Source organism: Heterocephalus glaber, unplaced genomic scaffold (assembly GCF_053883595.1).
Source record: "Heterocephalus glaber isolate CG9 unplaced genomic scaffold, H.glaber_assembly_v1.0 deba00001600, whole genome shotgun sequence".
Classification (NCBI taxonomy): Eukaryota; Metazoa; Chordata; class Mammalia; order Rodentia; family Bathyergidae; genus Heterocephalus; species Heterocephalus glaber.
Window position 1 is genome coordinate 40,050,250 of NW_028258372.1, and position 20,253 is coordinate 40,070,502.

A 20,253-nucleotide genomic window follows, 5' to 3' on the forward strand; every position below is an offset into this window, starting at 1 on the left:
ATTACACACCAGCTAAATCCATGCAAGCTACATAGCACTCTGTGTGTGTGTGTGTGTGTGTGTGTGTGTGTGTGTGTGTGTGTGTGTTTGAGACAGAGTCTTGCTATGTAGTTCAGACTGCCCTTGAACTCACTGTGTAGCCCCCCAGGCTGGCCTGAAACTCTCGGTAATCCTCCTGCCTCAACCTCCCAAGTGCTGGGATTACAGGTGTGTGTTACCACACCTGGCTACAAAACAATTGTGAGGATTAAATTTTAAATTATTATTGTTACAAGGAGGCTTTTGCTTTATAGTAATATTATTTTGTGAGGGGGTTTTGGTGCATCTTTGAGCCTAGAAGGCACATACCCTACAACTGAGCTACTCACCCCCCAACTCCAATGGCAACACTATTTATTTTGATTTGGGTGCTTCACTGAGATGTGTTTACTTTGTGAAAATATGTTGAGCTGTGCACTTGATTTGTACTCTTTTCTCTGTAAATGTTTTACTTTAAAAAAAAAATGCTTATGAAAGGGGCCAGGGAGTTAGCTCAGTGGTTCTGCCACCTGCCTCACAAGTGCAAAGTTTGTTCCCCGGTTCCAAAAAAAAATCCTTTTGAAAAAAAATTAATGCCAGCCTATGTAGACAGCATTACATTTGTCTGCTCAAATTCCATTCTATATTTTAACTAAATATCTTACTGCTCAAACAACTGCTAATAGAGTATTGTCTTTCCCACATGAAGTCAAATATATCCTAATGCACTGTCCATTTCATCTTTATAATATGTCTCTAGTGGATTCTTCTCCTTTCCCTGAATTTTGTTTCTGGACCTGAGAATTGATAACTCTCATCAAACCTGGGACATGTCAACTATTTTATGTTTAAATCTCCACTGAAATACGTTAGGTTTTTCCATTCTGTCTTCCTTGTCTGTTAAGCTTTTGTTCATATTTTCCATCTTGGACTCCATGGAATGCATTCCAGATACTCTTTGGATCTATTTTTCAGTGCGTTTGTCCTCTTTTTAGCTGTGTCTAATTTACTGTTTAGTCACTCTATGGACTGCTTTGTAATTTTTATTTATTTATTTATTTTTGTACTGGGGATCCAACTCAGGACCTTGTGCTTGTAGGCAGGTGCAGTGCTACTGAGCTACATCCCCAGCCCTGAACTATTTTTTTAAATCATGGATTTTTACTTATAGGAGTTCTACTTTGTTTTTAAACTCTAATTACTTATTCCCTATAATTTCATATTTCCTGCTCATGGTTTCTTTTTCCTACTTTTGATTCTTGAAACACATTAAGTATATTTATTTCATTTTTTCATTTATTTTTATTGGCTGGGGATTTAGCTCAGTGGTTCTGCTGCCTGACTCAAAAGCGCAAGGTCCCTAGTTTGATACCCGGTACCAAAAAAAGAAAATTATTTTTATTTTTTGTGGTGCTGGGGATTGAACCTAGAATCTTGCATATGCTAAGTACATGCTCCAACAATGAGCTATATTGCCATCCCAACACATTCATTTTATATTCTGTGACTGATAAATCCAAAATTTGGAGGTTTTGCATTTTTTTCTTTCTAGTATTGATATCAAGTTAAGTATGTTTCCTTGTCACCTGATTTTCTACAACAGTTGATTTTTGTTTGCTTTTATACTGGGGTATCCTCATTTGAGTCCTGACTGTAAGGAGCAATCTCCTATTAAATTTTCCAGTTGAGAGGGTTTCTCCATTTATCTCCTGAATCCTGTAATTAATGGGTTTATCAAAGTGGGGATCAAAGGCTCAGGGTTGGTCAGAAAACCTCAAAATGAAAGTAGCATATATAACCTCCAGAATTCCTGCTTGCAACTCATGATAATTTGGAGATTTATTTTTGTCAATTTGCCATGGTTTGAATGTCCTCTCCAAAACTCTCATTGAAACTTAATTCTTAAATTCATATGTTCACAGTATAGGAGGTGGGGCCATTAGGATGGGACTGGTGGCATTTATTTATTTAGTTTTTTTAAAGACAGGGTCTTGCTGTGTAGCCCAGACTGGCCTCAAACTTTCAATCCTTCTTCCTCAGCCTCCCAAGCGCTGGACTACCAGCATGCACCTCCACACCGGGCTGCGGTGGCTTTATAAGAGGGAAAAGGACTGGAGCTCACATACTTGCTCTGTCCCACCATGTGATGCGTTCCTCCATGTTAGGATGCTGGCACCTGCTGTTGGACTTCCCGGCCTCCAGAACTGTGAGCTAAACCTCGAGTATTCAGAGATTGCCCAGTAGTGTTTACTCAGTAGTATTTACCTACAGTGACAAGATGGACTAAGACACAGCCCATCGATGCTTTTTATAAGAGGTTTTAAAAAATTGTTATTCAGAATTTTAATTGCTTCCATCAGAGGATTTGTTTAAATAAATTCCCCATCCCATAGACAGGAATAGAATTTGGTTAAAATGTTTTCCTCAAATTTGCTCTATTATTAGATTTCTAACCTAATAAGGGAATTCTTACCTCTATAACTTCAATCTATCTTTTGCTGTACTATAAACACTCAAGACTATTAATGTTCCTCTTGGCACTATTTGAGTGTCTTCTTACAAATTTCAAAATGTAAGAATATTATTATCATTCAGTTCCTAAATATAGTCTAACTCCCCATTATGTTTCCTTCTTTGCCTCTTAAACTATTAGAAAGGATGTTTTACAAATAATTTTCAGAACCCAATTTTTGAGTAGTGAATATATTCCTAGCATTCACAAATGAAAAAATATGAAATGATGCCAGTGAAAATTTCACTCATACTCTTAATCCTATCTACATGGCCTTATATGTTTCTTTTTCTTTTTTTTTCTTTGGTACCGGAGATCAAACTCGGGTCCTTGCGCTTTCAGGGCAGGCGGCAGCACCACTGAGCTAAATCCCCGGCCCCTGTATGTTTCTTAATATTAGTGTCCATGGTTGAATTTTTCATATTAATTTCCAAATAGTTTTAAAATACACATATGGAAATGTACACATACGTCTCCTCCTTTTACGCAAATGACATATAACAAACAATATTCAATACCTACAGTTATTTATTTCAGCTGTGTGTCTTGGGGCTCATTCCACATAGGTACACAGGGAGAAATATGTTTTAAGTTTCCTGAGTGTGTGCATTTGAATCTTGCTTTTAATTGTTGGATTCTCCTTTTCTCCTTTTCTTTCCTTCTCCTTCCTCTATCCTTCCCTCCTTTCATTCTTTGAATCCTTCTTTCTTTTGTAGATGTGGTACTGGGGATGGTACAGGGCCTCACACAGGCTAGCCTTGTACTCTACCACTAAGCTACATCCCCAGCTGTGATTTCTACTTTCATCTCATTATGATAAGAAAATGTGGCCAGACAACAGTAACTTTTTTCTTTTTTGGTACCGGGGATTGAACTCAGGTCCTTGCGCTTATGAGGCAGGCGGTGGAACCACTGAGCTAAATCCCTGGCCCTAATAGTAACTTTTTTGTATTTGTTAATTCTCACTTACAAGCTTGCTGCGTGCCAGATTGTAACTGCTATTATATCCTTAACTCACTTGTTAATTTGTAGGCCTTTGAAAATGACAAGGGGTTATAAAATTATCAGATATGACTCCAATTACAGTTATGCTTCCAGATGTGGTATATTTCCCTAGGAAAACATCAAAATGTAGCTTTTATGTACCCATTGATCTTACATAGGACATTCCCCCCAATCTATACTAGTTTACAAGGATCACTGTCTGTTGTTGGCTTTGATGTAGAAGAGTCTATGGTACAGATTTGCTCATTAGCTTTCTTTCTCTCGGACATTCTATAACATAATCCAAGGAAGTTTTGTTAGTCTTGACATCTCACAATCATCATGCTAGTTGACTACATTAAGAAGAGTATGCTGTTTGGCCTGATTCAGCTGGAAAGATCAAGTATCCCAATGCTTTTAGGGACACAAACTTCTGAAGACAGAAGTGTAACGGGGCCAGATTCACCTGCCCTCCTTAAACAACTGAAAGCACAGAGCAAAGAGAAGCAGCAATGACTTTCTTAAGTGCTTAACAGGAAAAGCAGAAAAGTGTTTGGTCCTTTGGAGAAGTTAAACTATTACCCAGCTGTGTAGCAGCAGGTATTGTCTGGGCCTCAGCACAGTGAGGAGGAACCCATGCAGTGCCCAGGGTGTCCTTGGGTTGAGAAGCTACAATGGGGATTTGAAGAGATCCAGGCAGTTAGAATCCACAGGGCAAGTGTTGGAAAGGAGAGAGCTAAGGAGATCTACAGAGGGTTTCCCCTTAGTCCACTTGCGTTCTGATTAGCACATAGGTGTGTAAAACTATCACAGATTGCTGAAAAAACTATTGGATAGAAGCAGGCAGGGTAATTCCCAGAAATTATCCAGAATTGCAAATAGTTCATATTCCCAATAATCAAAACGGAACACCCTTGTATAATCCAGGGCTGGGATGGAGTAGTGAGAAAGTTTGCCTCAGGAATGAAGCCAATGTGACTCTAAAATAAGACTGCTCTCACTTCACCGAAAACTAACAATCAATCTGTGAAATGACCAATCTGTCTCCAAGTAATTTAACAGCATCCTAGGATAAGTATAGCAATACTTAAAGACTACCAAAAAGTTCAGCACCCAAGAATGTAAAATTCACAATATCTGCAATCCAATAAAAAATATAAAGGATATAAGCTAGGTTTGGTGGCACATGCCTATAATCCCAGCCACTTGGAAGGCTGAGGCAAGCAAATCTCAACTTCGAGGCCAGTCTGGGCAACTGAGTGAGACCTGATTTCAAAATAAAATTTAAAAAGGTCTGGAGATATAGCTCAGTGGTAGAGTAGCCCTGGGTTCAATTCCCTGGTATAACATCTACACACACACACACGCACACACACACACACACACAACACACAACTGATGATCTTATAAGATCATCAGAACTTTTGGAGCAGGACCTTATCCTTGTATTCTCATTTAACTTTAATGGCTTCTTTCAAATCCAGTAAGATTGGTGGCTTAGAGCTTCAACATCTGAATTTTGGGGCCACAGTTCAGTCCATGACAGGATTAATAGCAGCTTAGACGTGACATCAAAATGCTTAGATTTGTTAGCTTACCCCTTTCTGCCCACAGACACGCCCGAGAAAGCACCGTTAGTCTCTTCCCACTGCTGTCACGTCGAAGTCTGAGACTGCTGAGGAGTCTGAGCATCTGTAGGAGCTCTTTGGGGAGGGCTGAATTTTGAAACAACTGAAGTGAATCTGAGGAGCTCTTCTGAGCAAGGGGACACTCAGACTGGGTGGGATCCAAGCACCAGGTACTGCGGTGACATTTGTCACTTAGGCCATTGTGGAGGAGCTGGAAAAGCCATCAGCACAAGGCCGCACAAGGTGAATGGAGGAGCTGGCGAACTAAAGAGAGTTGTCTTAGGAGAAGATTCTCAGAGACCAAGTGCCCACTTATCCGTGAAAAGATATCTGTTAGCTGGGTGTGGTAACACCTGTAATCCCAGCACATAGAAGGCTGAGGCAGGAGGCTCACTGTGAGTTAGAGGCCAACCTGAGCTACATAGTGAGTTCAGTGCCAGCCTGCACTACATAGTGAGATTCAGTCTCAAAAAAAAAGACCGGGAAACTTGAAGGCATGGAAAGTGTACAAAGTGGAACACACAGAGAGAAATGGAACACTGAAAAATATAGAGTGAGCAGGATATAAATGTATACACCTGGGAGGCTGAGACAGAAGATTGCAAGTTTGAGCCCGACCTGGGCAACTTTGTGACACTCTGTCTCAAAATAAAATATTAAAATAATGAGCTGGGAATGTACCTCAGCACAAAGGGCTTGGGCTCATTCCCCTGTGCTAGGGTGAGGTGGGAGATGAACATCAGTGACATGGGGATTTCAGGTTCCAAAGATGGGGACTTGGAGTCCCAGAAGGAGTGAGGGGCGGGCAGAGGAAATATTTGATTTGATTTTTTGAGGGGGATACAGGGTCTCACTATGTAGTTCTGGCTGGCCTTGAACTCACTAGGTAGCTAAGGCTGGCCTCAAACTCACTGCAATCTTCCTGCCTCAGCCTCCCAAGTGCTGGGATTATAGGCATGAGCCACCACACCCAGCACAGGCAGAGGTAAAATTTGAAAGACTAATCTATAAAATGTTCCAAACTGATGAAAATAATAAATAAAGAGGTCCAAGAAGTTCAAGGAGCCTCAAGCCCAAGAAACACAAGTGAAAGCAGTGTAGCATAATCAAGTTGCTTAGAACTACTGATAGGAGAAATTCTTAACTTGAAAATCCAGAGGAAAAAATATAACAGTACAGAATATAAAGACAACAATGACAATAGCTTTCTTGCTAGAAAGAGATGCAAGTCCAAAGAGAGCAAAACAATACCTATAAAATATTGAAGAAAGAAAATTGTCAACCTAGAATTCTATACTCAGGAAAAGTTTTTAAACAAAGAACAAAGAAAGAAAATTCCAACACACGAAAGCTGAAAGAATTCATATGAGCACAGTATGAGAATGTGAAAGGAAGCTTCGTTGTAGAAGGACAATATTATCAGATGGAAACCCGAATATACACCAAAAACGAAAAGCATTGGGAATGGCAAATATGTGAGTGAACATAAAAGAGCTTTTCAAATTATTTTTACAATTTCTTTAAAAGACAACTGACTATTAAAACCAAAATAACAAAATGTAATGTGGAGTTTATAACATGTAGAAATACACTATGTGACATCTACAAAGGCCAGGAGAAAAGACATTGCAGAATGGAAATACACTGCTGACTTTTTTTTAAAGCAGCACTGGAAATTGAGCCAGCGTCTTTTCACTGAGCTACACTTCCACTCTCTTTTTAAAAACTTTTTAATTTTGAGACAGGGTCTTGCTAAGCTGCCTAGACTGGGTTCCAATTTATGATACTCCTGTATCATCTAGCCTAAGTGCAGAGATTAAAGATCTGCTCCACTATGCCTGGCTCTGTTGTGGATTCTTATATTAGTTGTGAAATAGTTTAATGTAACTTCAAAGTAGACTGTGATAAAATAAAGTGGTATACTAAAGACCATAAGCCAAGCACTAAAAACAAAATAACAAGAAAGACAAAACTCAAAACACTATAGCTAGCTGGGCAGGGTAGCACACACCTTTGATTCCAGCTACGTGAGAGGCTCAGGCAGGAGTCTTGCATATTTGAGTCCAGACTTGGCAACTTAATGACTTAGTGAGATCCTGTCTCAGAATTGTTTTGTTTTGGTTTTTGGTACCAGGGATTGAACTTGGGACCTTGTGCTTTCGAGGCAGGTGGCGGAACCACTGAACTAAATCGCCGGCCCCTGTCTCAGAATTGCTTAAAAAAATTTAAGAATTGGAGAAATAGCTCATTGAGAAGGCCTTGTGTTCAATCCCCAACACGCATGCGTACACGTGCACACACACACAAATCACTAAGCAGATTTTAAGTGTTCTCACCACAAAAATATGTGTAGTAGGGCTGGGGATTTACCTCAGTGGCCCTGCGGCTGCCTCGAAAGTGCAAGGTCCTGAGTTCCATCCCTGGTACCGAAAAAAAAAAGTATGTGTAGTAATGCATGTTAATAAGTCCAATCCTGGAGCCAGGAATTTAGCTCAGTGGTTCCGCTGCCTGCCTCGCAAATGCAAGGTCCTGAGTTCGATCCCCGGTACCAAAAAAAAAAAAAAAAAAAAAGTCCAATCCCCAAGACATAAATATTTCTTTTTTTTTGGTACCGGGGATTGAACTCGGGTCCTTGCGCTTGCACAGCAGGTGACAAAACCACTGAGCTAAATCCCCAGCCCAAGACACAAATATTTCAAAACATCCCATTGTGTATCATAAGTTTATACAATATTATTTGTCAATTTTCAATAATTGATTAATTTTTAAAAGAAACAGAAATGCTGAAGTTGAAAACTGAAATAAGTAAAGTGAAAATTTTGCCTGATAGACTTCACAACAGATTTCAACAGGAATAAGAAAGAATCCATGAACTCAATGACAACTTAATTGAAATTTATCACACTGAGGAATGGAAAGAAAAAAGAATGAAGAAATCAATAAAGCCTCAGAGGATTGTGGGAAACCACTGAGAGTAGCAATATATACCTAGTATAACTCTCAGGAGGAGAAGAGAGAGAAAATTGGCAGAAAAAATATTCAAAGAAATAATACTGAAATAGTGCCTAAATTTGAAAAAAAAAAAAAAAAGCAAATATAAATCTGTACATCCAAGAACCTCAATAATCTCCAAGTAGGGTAAATTCAAAGGGACCCACACACGGACATGTCATAGAAAACTTTCAAAATAAAAAGAATCTTGAAGACAGCAAGAGGAAAGTATCTTATCACATATAAAGGATCTTCTATAAAACTAATAGTTGATTTATCACCAATAGTGATTTATCACCAAACTAATAGTTGATTTATCATCATAGAAACCAGAATGTAGGAGCCGGAGATTTAGCTCAGTGGCATAGCGCCTGCCTCACAAGCGCAAGGTCCTAAATTTGATCCCTGGTACCAAGAAAAAAAAAGAGCTTAGAAACCATAATGTAATGGGAGGACTTATTCAAAGTTCCAAAACTCAATCAAGAATTCTGTATGCAGGAGATCCTGTCACACAGAAGACTAGAGGAACAGTCACATGAGGGATACTCAGCAAAGATTTACTGAAAATACAGGTACTTATATCCTTAAATGAAAAATTAATCAGAAAGATGATACATGTAGATCAAACCAAATGCCTAGATAGTTGAAGAGGAGAAGCAGCACTTCCATGACCTCTCTACACCATCCCCACCTCCACTTCTTTGGGGAGAACATCTGGAATAGCCTAAAAGAACAAACAAGGACTAGGGAGGCTGGACTCCCAGGACAGACTCTGTGTACCAGCTCCTTCTTCTTATAAACTCCTTTCAAACACTGGGGAATGTCCCACCCCGCTGCATTCTCTCCAGCACACAACCATGGAAAAGGGAAGCCCACCCCTCCCCAAATCTATGGCATCTGCAGTGTCTACCCAGTGCCTGCACTGAGTGGTGTGGCTGCCTCTGATCAGACTGCAACTAAGACAAGAAGGGAACTGTGTGAACACTCTGACTTTAAGACATGCCAGTCATGTGGGAATTGCATGTACAGTTCTTGTTGGATCTGGGTTCCCACTGGATTATTTGTTACACCGTCCCTTTTTTTGGCTTTGATTTAGTTGTTATTTTTTGTGTCTTCCTTTCCCTGTTCCTTTTTGTCTTAGATACTTCCTTGGTGCTGGAACAAAATACCTGACACCCACGGTGGTGGTTAATGGATTGTCAGTTCGAGTGGGGAACGCCCAGCTGAATTGAGGCAGCATGGTTCATGGTGTGGAACACCCACTTTAAGGAAGATTCTTGTCAGAACGGGATAAAAGGAGAATGGGAGGGAAGGATTTCAGCTGATTTCCCTTGGACGAGCTTCACTGAGGCAGATTTTGCTCAGAGGAGCTTAGGCTGTTCTCTTCAGAGAAGCTCCAGTCCTCACTGCTGCCAAGGATGGCTGCTGTTCTCTTCAGCAGAGCTCTGGTCTTTGCCTTCACCTTGGGCATCATCGCCTGCCTTCAGGCACAGATTCTTCAGCTTTCAGCACCGGCCTGGCCTTTCAGCCGCCAGCACAGAATCTTTAGCTTCTAGTGTTGACCTTCGACCTCCCGGGACAGACCCCTCAGTCTTCCGTAGTGGATCCTTCAGCCTCCTAATGTGGACTTGTATGGAACATTGCCATGGGCTCCAGGCCTTCTGCTGGATCCTTTGGATCTTTAGCATGCAGACAGATCTTTTGCATTCTTCTACATTTGACTCTGTAGATAGCTATTGTAAGCTAATCTTGTAAATTTCTGTGTCCTGCATTAAATCTGATTGAGAGCATGTGCAGTCTTTTTGTTGTTGTTGTTGGTACCGGGGATCGAACTGGGGACCTTGCTCTTTCGAGGCAGGCAGCAGAGCCACTGAGCTAAATCCCCGGCCCCATGTGCAGTCTTTTGAGGAGCCTTTCCCCAGCCCTGCAAGCTAAGCATTGATTATATACCCATAAGTTCAAGGAGGAAAGATTTGTTTTTACCTCACAGTTTGTAGATGTTTCAGTCCATAGTCAGCTGGCTCCAAGACAAGACAGTGTGGCAGAAGGCATCGCAAAGAAGAAATAGTTCATGGCAAGGCAGGCAGAAAAAAGCAGCAGCAGCAGCCTTCTTTTTCCTTTTTATTCCATTCAGGCAACAAGCCTATTGGTTGGTGCCACTCACACCAGGGTGCGCCTTCTATCTTCAGAAAATCCATTCAGCCACACCCACAACTATGCTAATCCTATCAGCGAACTGATCCAGCTATGGCACACCCATGATCCAGTGTCACACAGCCCTGATCTAGTCACTCCCAAAAGCCCCACCTGAGAGTGCATGAAGTTTTGCAGCACAATATTTTTTTTTAATTTTTAAATTTTTAAATAATTTATTAATTATAACAACTAGGGGGCCGGGGATTTAGCTCAGTGGTTCCACTGCCTGCCTCACAAGAGCAAAGTCCCGAGTTCAATCCCTGGTACCAAAAAAAAAGAAAAAAATTATAACAGCTGGGCTAGGGATTTAGCTCAGTGGTTCTGCTACCTGCCTTGAAAGTGCAAGGTTCCAAGTTAGATCCCCAGTGCCAAAAAAAAATTATAACAACTGGGAATAATAATATGAGGATGTGGATACATCAGTCAAGTGAAGAAATAAACTCGTACGTTAAACCTGTTCTCCTGCCTTTTTATGTGGCCATTTCTTGGCCACCATAAATCCCAGGTGAAAATCTTCTGTTCTTCAACGTTGCAGAACATTTTAGATATAAACTATAATACTTTTCTTCTATTTTCTATTCTAGCTTCTGTAGCAATACTATTTCTTATTTTTCACTTGTTTCTCCCACTTTTTTTTTTTTTTTTGGTACCAGGGATTGAACTCAGAACCCTGTGCTTGTAAAGCAGGCATGGCACCACTGAGCTAAATCCCTGGCCCGGTTTCTCCCACTTTTTAAATTCCTCAAGGTTTTCTCCCTGTATTCTCTCTCTCAGTCAATCCTATCTTCTCTTGTATTAATCTTTTATCCTCTCTATTCTACTTTTTTTTACTCTTCCTTATCTTACTAGCTCCTTGCCTTCCCTTTCTCTTCTCCACCTTTCAGGTGCACAAATGTAGCAATAGGTTTTGAAAATCTTTTTTTCCCCTTTTTTTAGTAGTAGCGATCGAATTCAGGACCTTGTGCTTCCTAGGCAGCTGTGGCACCACTGAGCTAAATCCCCAGCCCTGGTCCTGAAAATCTTGCAGCGGTCCACAATCCCAAATTACATCTCTGTCCTCCCGCATCTCACCTCACCCTTAAAACCCTCAACATTAACCCTTCACTCCGGTTATAAACACCCTATAACAGAATTTGACTCCCATATAATGACCTAATATTATTTCGCCTATCTACCTCTCCTCCTACTAGCTTACACTCCTCTTTCACCAGACCTCCATCTCTTTCCTCCTCTGCTCCTTCCACATCATAGACTAACTGCTAATAATAATATAGTATAGGGAAACTAGAAGATGCACACATGGAATAAAAAAATTCTTGCAGAAACTATAATAGGAAACTTTCAAAGTATGAAGAAACATTTCAACATACAGGTAAGTGAGTCATGGAACACCACTTTCACTAGGATGAAAAAGAAGTGCCCCACAACAAATCTTAGTTTAAATTCCAGAGGTCCAGCAAAAAGACATAATCTTGGGCCAGGGATTTAGCTCAGTGGTTTCACCGCCTGCTGCGCAAGCGCAAGGACCTGAGTTCGATCCCCGGTACCAAAAAAAACAACAAACCAAACAACAACAACAAAAAAAGACATAATCTTAAAAGCTGTCAGAAAAAAGCAAGAAATCATGTATAAAGGTAAGTATGCTAGGATTACAGCAGACTACTCAACTCAAACTTTAAAGACTGGGAGAGACTGGAGTGAACTATTTCAAGCCCTAAAAGCAAACAACTTCCAACCAAGATTAACATATCCTACAAAACTTCCTTTCAAAATAGATGGAGAAATAAAGACATTACATGGAAAAGAACAATTTAAGAGATATGAACACCAAGTAGGCATTTCAAAAGACATTCAAGAATATCCCCAGAGACAATGACGTCAACAAAACCAAAACTTTAAATGGAATGAATACATCAAACAAGGCAAATAAGGGCCAGAATGTAACTCAATGGCATAGCACCTGCCTGGCAAGTGTGAGGCCCTGAGTTCGATTCCTGTTACCAAATAAATAAATAAATAAATGGCAAAAAGAAAAACAAAGGAGTCATCAACAGAAAAAGAGCACTTGTCAGCAATATCTCCCAATATTAATGGCCTCAACACCCCAATTGAAAGACTGGAAGAAAAAAAAGACTGGATAAAAAAAAAATCCAACAGTCCGTTGCATTCAATAAACTCATCTAATTCAAAAAGATATTCATAGACTAGAAATTAAAGTATGGAAGACAGTATTTCAGGACCCTGAAATGGATCAGGACCCTGAAAGGGAGCATAGGCAGCAACTTTACTTTCAGACAAAGTAAACTTCAAGCTGAAACTGATCAAAGGAGGCAAAGAAGGTCACTATATACTAGTTAACAGAACAATCTAACAGGAAGAGATAACATTTGTATATTTAGTGCCTATATTGCACCAAATACAGTGGAACTTCCGTTCACAAACAATTCTTTCAATGATTCTGGTCACAAATCGAATTGGATGGTAACTGAATCAAATTTCCCCATAAAGTTGCATTGAACCTAACCATTGAATTTGATTCAGTTTTCATCTAATTTGGTTTGCAAACAGAATCATGGGAAGAATTAAGTTCATGAAGTCCACTGTACTGGATCACCTATCTTCATAAAAAAATACTGTTGGACATAAAAGGTTAAGTAAATACCAATACAATCATAGCGGGTAAACTCAACACCCCACTTTCACAGAGACAGATCAACTATACAAAAAATTAACAAAGAAATGTCAGAGTTGAATCACACCTTGGAATAAATGGACTTAATATATAGCTAGAGTGTTCTACCCTGCTACAACGGAATACACATTCTTCACAGCAGCACACAGAATCTCCAAAACAGAACACATACTAATCCACAAAGCCTGCTTAAATAAATACAAAAGACTCAAAATCACCTCATATTTACTATTAGACCATTGTGCTTTGAAACTAGAAATCAATCACAGAAGAAACCACAGAAAATTTATAAACACCTGAAAATTTGACAACACACTCTTGAACATTCATTGGGTTACAGAAGAAATCAAGGAAGAAATTAAACAATTTCTAGAATCAAATGACAATACTAGTACAACACACCAGAACCTATGGGACACAAGAAAACAGTCCTAAGAGGGAAATTTATTGCAATGAATGCTCATGTCAGAAAAGCACAGTAAGTTCAATATTGTAATGATAGACCTTAAGATACTCAAAAACAACAGACCAAACTCGAACCTAGTTTAAGGAGGGAAATCATAAAGATCAGAGTAGAAATTAATGAAATAGAAACTAAAAAACCAATACAACTGAGTATGATTGCATATGCCTATAATCTCAGCACTTGGGAGGCTGAAGCAGGAGGATTGCTCAAGTTTGAGGCCAGCCTAAGCGACATAGTGAGTTCAAGCCCAGCCTGAATTACACAGCAAGAACCTGTCTTAAAAAAATAAAACAAAAAACCCCAAAGAGCTGGTTCTTTAAAAGTATAAACAAATAGATAAGTCAAACTTACCAAAGGAGGAGAAAAAAGACTCACATCAATCCAATTAGAAATGAAAAAGGAAAAAAAATGAAAAAAGGAAAATCACAATGGACACCTTCAAAATCCAGATTCTTGTTCTATAAGAAATAGTAAAAGAGTCCTTCAGGTAAAAGAAGCCACAAATCCTACCCCATCAGTAATTATACCAAATGTAAATTGTTGTGGTTATATCTAGAATATCCCCCAAAAGGTGCATGTGTTCAGAGGTGGAGCTTTTGGAAGGTGATGCAATCACAGGGGCATGATACTCATCAGTGGTTTAGTGCACTGATGAATCCATAACTAAATGTGATATAAGGACGTAGGGCCTGGGAGGAGAGGCAGGTAAGTCACAGGGTCATGATCTGGATGGGTGTATCCCCCTCTCTGTCCCCTCTCTTCTTTCTCTGCTTCCTGGCTGCAATGGGATGAATAGCTTTCCTCTGCCAGATTCTTTCATCATCCCCTTCCTTCCTTGGAGCCAGCAGACTATGGACTGAACCCTCTAAAAACTGGAGACCAAAGAAAACCTCTTCTCTTTGAAGTTGTGGATATTGGGTACTTTGTCCCGGTGATAAAAAAGTGACTAAGACATAAATTAACAAAATACTCCCATGAAGATGCATGTATTCACAAGAGAGATAAAAGACAATCAAACCATATGCTATCTTCAAGAAGCATACTTTATTTATTTTTTATTAAATTTTAATTTTTATTGGTACATAATGATTACATTCCTCATGAGAAGTTAGTAAATCACATACTTTAGATTCACAGATGTTAAAATTAAAAGGATGGGAAGAGATACAGCATGCATATAATTGAAAAGTAGCTTGAGTGCTATACTAATATCAATTTTGAGACAAACTGATTACTAGAGACAAAGGACATTTTGTAAAAAAAAAAAAATCCGTCAGGAATACATAGCAACTATAAATATATGTGCACTTAACAATCAGGCTGCAAAATAGAGAGGGTAAAAGTTGACAGAACTGAATCAAGCTATTGACAATTCAACAATAATAGTTGGAGGTTTCAATACCCTACATTCAACAATGGACAGAACAACTCGGCTGGGCTTGATGGCACACAACTGTACTCCCAGCTCTTGGGAGGCTGATGCAGAAGGATCGCCAGGAGTTCAAGGCCAACCTGCACTACGAAGAAAGACCCTGTCAAACAAACAAAGCAGCAACAACAACAACAAAATAACAGGGTGGGAGATTTAGCTCAGTGGTTCTGATGCTTGCCTGGAAAGCACAAGGACTCCAAGTTCGATCCCCGGTACCAAAAAAAAAAAAATAACAAAATAACAACTAGGCAAAAGACTGACAAAGAAGAAACTTGAACAACATTTTAAAGTAGAATCAATAGACATCTCCAAAACACTACCTAACATCAGAAACACACACATTCTTCTCTAAAGTACAGGAGCATGGTGGTACATGCTTATAATCCCAACACCGGGAAGCTGAAGCAGGATGATTGCCAGTTCAAGGCTCTCTTGGGTGATGTAGCAAGTTCAAGTCTGGCCTGGACTACATAGCGATACCTTGTCTAAAGTAAAAACAATAACAACAACAACAATAATAATAATTTTTATAAAAAACATGGAACATACTCCAGAACAGACTATGTATTAGATCATAATACCAGCCTCAATAAATTTAAAAGGACTGAAATTATATGAAGTATATTCTCCAACTACAATAAAATTAAATTGGAGTACAAATGACAGATGGAAGTTTGGGAGATTCACAAATAATGTGGAAATTTAACAACACATTGACAAATAACCAAAATATCAGGTACAAGACAAGGGCTGGGGATTTAGTTTAGTGGTTCTGCTGCCTGCCTCGAAAGCGTAAGGACCCGAGTTCGATCCCCAGTACCGGAAAAAAAAAAAAAAAGACAAGATGTTTGCCCTTACCAATACTATTTAACATTAGGGGACTGGGGATTTAGCTCAGTGGTTCCGCCGCCTGCCTTGCAGGCACAAGGTCCTGAGTTCGATCCTCGATACAAAAAAAAAAAAAATTGTGTTTGAGGATCTAGCCAGAGCAATTTTGTCAAGAAAAGAAAATAAAAGTCATCCACATTGCAAAGTACAGTAAAAATAAAACAATCTTTATTCAGAGATAATGCAATTTGGTATATAGAAAATTTTGCAAAATACATACACACAAACTTATTGAAACTAATAAAAAAGATCATCAAGGTTATATATCTTATTAGGGTTCTCTAGAGGACTAGAACCAATAGAATGTATATATAATTATAAAAGGAGATTTATTAGATTTACTTACAGTATCAGATTCTAGATAGTCCCATGATAGTTGTATGGATGCTGGAGAACCACAGAATCTGGTAGCTCTGTGGCTGCTCAGTTCACAAACCTGGAAGCTTCAGCACAAGAGAGACCAATGGTGCAACTCAGTCTGAAGGTTAGAAGATCCCAGGAGAGTTGCTGGTGTAAGTCTACCTTGAAAGGCTAAAGAGGAGTCACGCGGAAGACGCCGAATCAGCCCAATCAGCCCGCTGCAGACAGGCAGGTCTGCCCACACCCTGCCGAGGTCCCCAGTCGCGCAGAACACACACCGAATCAACCTGCTGCAGACAGGCAGGTCTGTGCACGCCCTACCGAGGTCCTGAGTCACGAGGAAGACGCCGAATCACCCCACTGCAGGCAGGCAGGTCTGCCCACACCCTACCGAGGTCCCCAGTCCCACGGAAGACGCCGAATCAGCCCGCTGCAGACAGGCAGGTCTGTGCACGCCCTACCGAGGTCCTGAGTCACGCGGAAGACGCCGAATCAGCCCACTGCAGACAGGCAGGTCTGCCCACACCCTGAGGTCCCCAGTCAAGCGGAACACACACCGAATCACCCCACTGCAGGCAGGCAGGTCTGCCCACACCCTACCGAGGTCCCCAGTCCCACGGAAGACGCCGAATCAGCCCGCTGCAGACAGGCAGGTCTGTGCACGCCCTACCGAGGTCCTGAGTCACGCGGAAGACGCCGAATCAGCCCACTGCAGACAGGCAGGTCTGCCCACACCCTGAGGTCCCCAGTCAAGCGGAACACACACCGAGTCAGCCTGCTGCAGACAGGCAGGTCTGTGCACGCCCTACCGAGGTCCTGAGTCACGCGGAACACACGCCGAATCAGCCCGCTGCAGACAGGCAGCCACCTGATTCCACATTACCAAGGCGCAGAGGACAGCAGACCACCAGACCAAGGTACTGAGTCCCACTGTTCCTGGCCCAGAGGTAGGGGCTTCTGAGCCGTCGTCCCACTGCTCCTGGTCCAGAGGAAGGGGCTTCCCGGTCACCATCCCTCCCGCTGCTCCCAGCCCAGAGGAAAGGGCTTTTGGGCCACCTTCTGTCCCGCTGCTCCTGGCCCAGAGGAAGGGGCTTCCGAGCTACCATCCCTCCCACCGCTCCCGGCCCAGAGGGAGGGGCTTCTGAGCCACCATCCCACTGTTCCTGGTCCAGAGGAAGGGGTTTCCCGGCCACCATCCCTCCAGCTGCTCCCAGCCCACAGGAAAGGGCTTTTGGGTCACCATCCCTACCGCTGCTCCCGGCCCCTGTCCCACCTCACCCAGCTCAGAGGAGGTAATCTGTGCAGGCGCTAACAGCCCCCCGCCCCAGTCGAAATGAGAAAACACGTAAATAAGTCTCAAAATCAGACTTCCAGATCACCTACAGCAACCCCAAAGGGAAATGAGATGGAACCCTCTGATACTCAACCACCTGGACCCACTGAACTGGCAACAAAAGGGGATCTGGAAAAAATGAAATCAGAAATAATTTCTCAGATAACAGGAGAAATTGTGCCCTTAGTGCAAGACATGATGAATAAATGTAGAGAGGAGCTGAGGAACATGATGGAATCCCAACATAAGAAACAAATGGAATCCATAAAACAGATGCAAATAGATTTCCAGGACATGAAAAACTCCATTGAAAGTCTACACAGCAGAATGAGCCAGTGTGAGGACAGAATTTCAGATATAGAAGATAAGATTGCAATTAGTGACCGGGAAAAGAAAAATGGCTTCAAAATTATAAGGGAACATGAGAAATCAATCCAGCAGCTGCTAGATGATGCAAAAAAGAATAACATAAGACTGATTGGGCTCAATGAAGAAACAGGAGAGAGTGCAGATGACATAAAAAAATCTCTTCACAGAAATAATGGCAGAAAACTTCCCAAGCAGGGGAAAAGAGCTTGACATACAGATAAGTGAGGCATATAGGACTCCAAATAGCCTTGATCAAAAAAAATCTACACATAGGCATACAATTGTTAAGATTCCAGAAACACAACAGAAGAACACAGTTCTCCAAGCAGTCAGAGAAAAGAAACAAATCACATACAAAGGAAAGCCCATCAGAATCACAGCAGACTTCTCAACACAAACCATCAAGGCAAGAAGAGCTTGGAGTGACATATTCCAAGCCCTAAAAGAAAACAGCCTCCAACCCAGATTGATGTACCCTGCAAAACTATCTTTCAAAATTGATGGAGAAATAAGATACTTTCATGACAAAGAGCACCTTAGGAACTTCGTGAATACCAAACCAGCACTCCAAAGAATTTTACACAATAGCCTAGGAACAGACATGGAGGATCACAACCCCAGGAAGCAAAGCAGAATGAACCCATCTGGCATGACAAGAAATTAAATGTAAAGGGGGAGAACCCAACAAAAAGAAAAAGTCATGGCAATGACAAGTCAGTACGTTTCAATTATAACCATCAATGTTAATGGTCTCAATTCACCAATCAAAAGAAATAGACTGGCAGAATGGGTCAAGAAGCAACATCCAACAATATGCTGCATACAAGAAACACACGTAATTCAAAAGGAAACTCATAGACTGAAAGTTAAAGGGTGGAAAGGCTAAAGAAGCTGGAGTATAATGTTCAAAGTGGATGAAAGCAGCAAAACATACACCCACTCAAGAAGAATCGACTTTGCATGTGCTGAAGGGGTGATTGTCAGTTCGAGGTCCTCTTGGGATATATAGCAAGTTTAAGTCTGACCTGGACTACATAAGCAATACCCTGTCTAAAGTAATTATAACAATTTTGATTTTGTCACATCTGGGCCCCCAGCCTACCAGAAGTGTTGCTCAGATTCAGAGTAAGTCTTCCTCCTTAGGGTTGCTGACCTGCATTCCAATCCCGAAACACTCAGAAGTGTATATAACTAATTTCCTAGCTATCTCTCAATCTATCAAGTTGATAATCAAGATTAATCATCACAATATTGCTATAAGGTCAATATACAAAAATTATTCATATTTGTAGGCACTGTCAATGAACAATCCAAAGCTAAAATTAAAGAAGCACTTCCATTTACAGTAATATCAAAAAGAATAGAACACTTGGGCTGGGGATTTAGCTCAGTGGATCCACCGCCTGCCTTGCAAACACAAGGTCCCAAGTTTGATCCCTGGTACCAAAAATAAAAAAACAGAAACAAAGCTAAAATTAAAGAAGCACTTCCATTTACAATGATATCTAAAAGAATAGAACACTTGGGCTGGGGATTTAGCTCAGTGGCACTGTGCCTACCTTTAGAGGACAAAGTCCTGAGTTTGATCCCCAGTACCAAAAACAGAATAGAACACTTAAAAATTTTGCAAAAAAGTGCAGTACAAAAAAAAAAAAAAGGAAAGGGCAATATTTGTGCACTGAGAACTACAAAACAATGCCATAGTTTGGACCCTTACTGTTCCCCCAAAGGCCCATATATTAGAAGCTTGTTCCCCAGAGTGGTGCTATCGGGCAGAGGTGGAATCATTAGAGGTGGAGGGTGAGTGAGAAGTGTTAGGTCACTGGGGCTGTGCCCTAAAGGGGAGAGTGGGATGCCAGCCCTTTCCTCTTACTTTCTCTTTTGCTTCTTAGCCATGACGTATGGCGCCTTTTTTCTTCTGGTTCCTGCCGTGATGTGCTGCCTTGCCACAGGTCCAAAAGCAAAGAGGCTAACTGGTGATGAAACGAAACCTCCAGAACCATGAGCTAAGACAAACACGTTTTCTTTATAAATTGGTAATCTCAGATATTTGTTACAGTAATGCAAAACACACATATAACACACATACCAGTGAAAGAAATTTTTAAAAGATCAAAATACAGTGGCTATGGTAGTGCACACCTGTAATCCCAGCACTTCAGAGTCTGAGGCAGAAGGATCCCCGTGAATTCAAGGCCAACCTGAACTACATAGCAAGACCCTGTCTCAAAAAAATTAATTAAATTAAAAATCTTTTTTTTTTCTTTTCCTTTTTTTTTTTTGGTACCGGGGATCGAACTCAGGATCTTGCACTTTTGAGGCAGGCAGCGGAACCACTGAGCTAAATCCCCAGCTAAAAATCTTTCGAAGATCAAAATAAATGA

At 40.8% G+C, this 20,253-nt stretch overlaps 1 protein-coding gene across 2 annotated transcripts in view; it reads left to right on the forward strand.

Moving 5' to 3' along the window:
• Snrpe (small nuclear ribonucleoprotein polypeptide E) overlaps nucleotides 1-20,253 on the forward strand; it is a 123,634-nt gene that overhangs the window by 92,984 nt on the left and 10,397 nt on the right. The window contains exons 5-6 of one of the 2 annotated variants that reach the window (XR_015444246.1): nucleotides 2,059-2,224; nucleotides 19,762-19,905. The gene's annotated coding sequence lies outside the window, so the exon portion shown is untranslated. The remainder of the gene's footprint in view (nucleotides 1-2,058; nucleotides 2,225-19,761; nucleotides 19,906-20,253) is intronic. The other variant, XR_015444245.1, reaches the window with a different exon arrangement.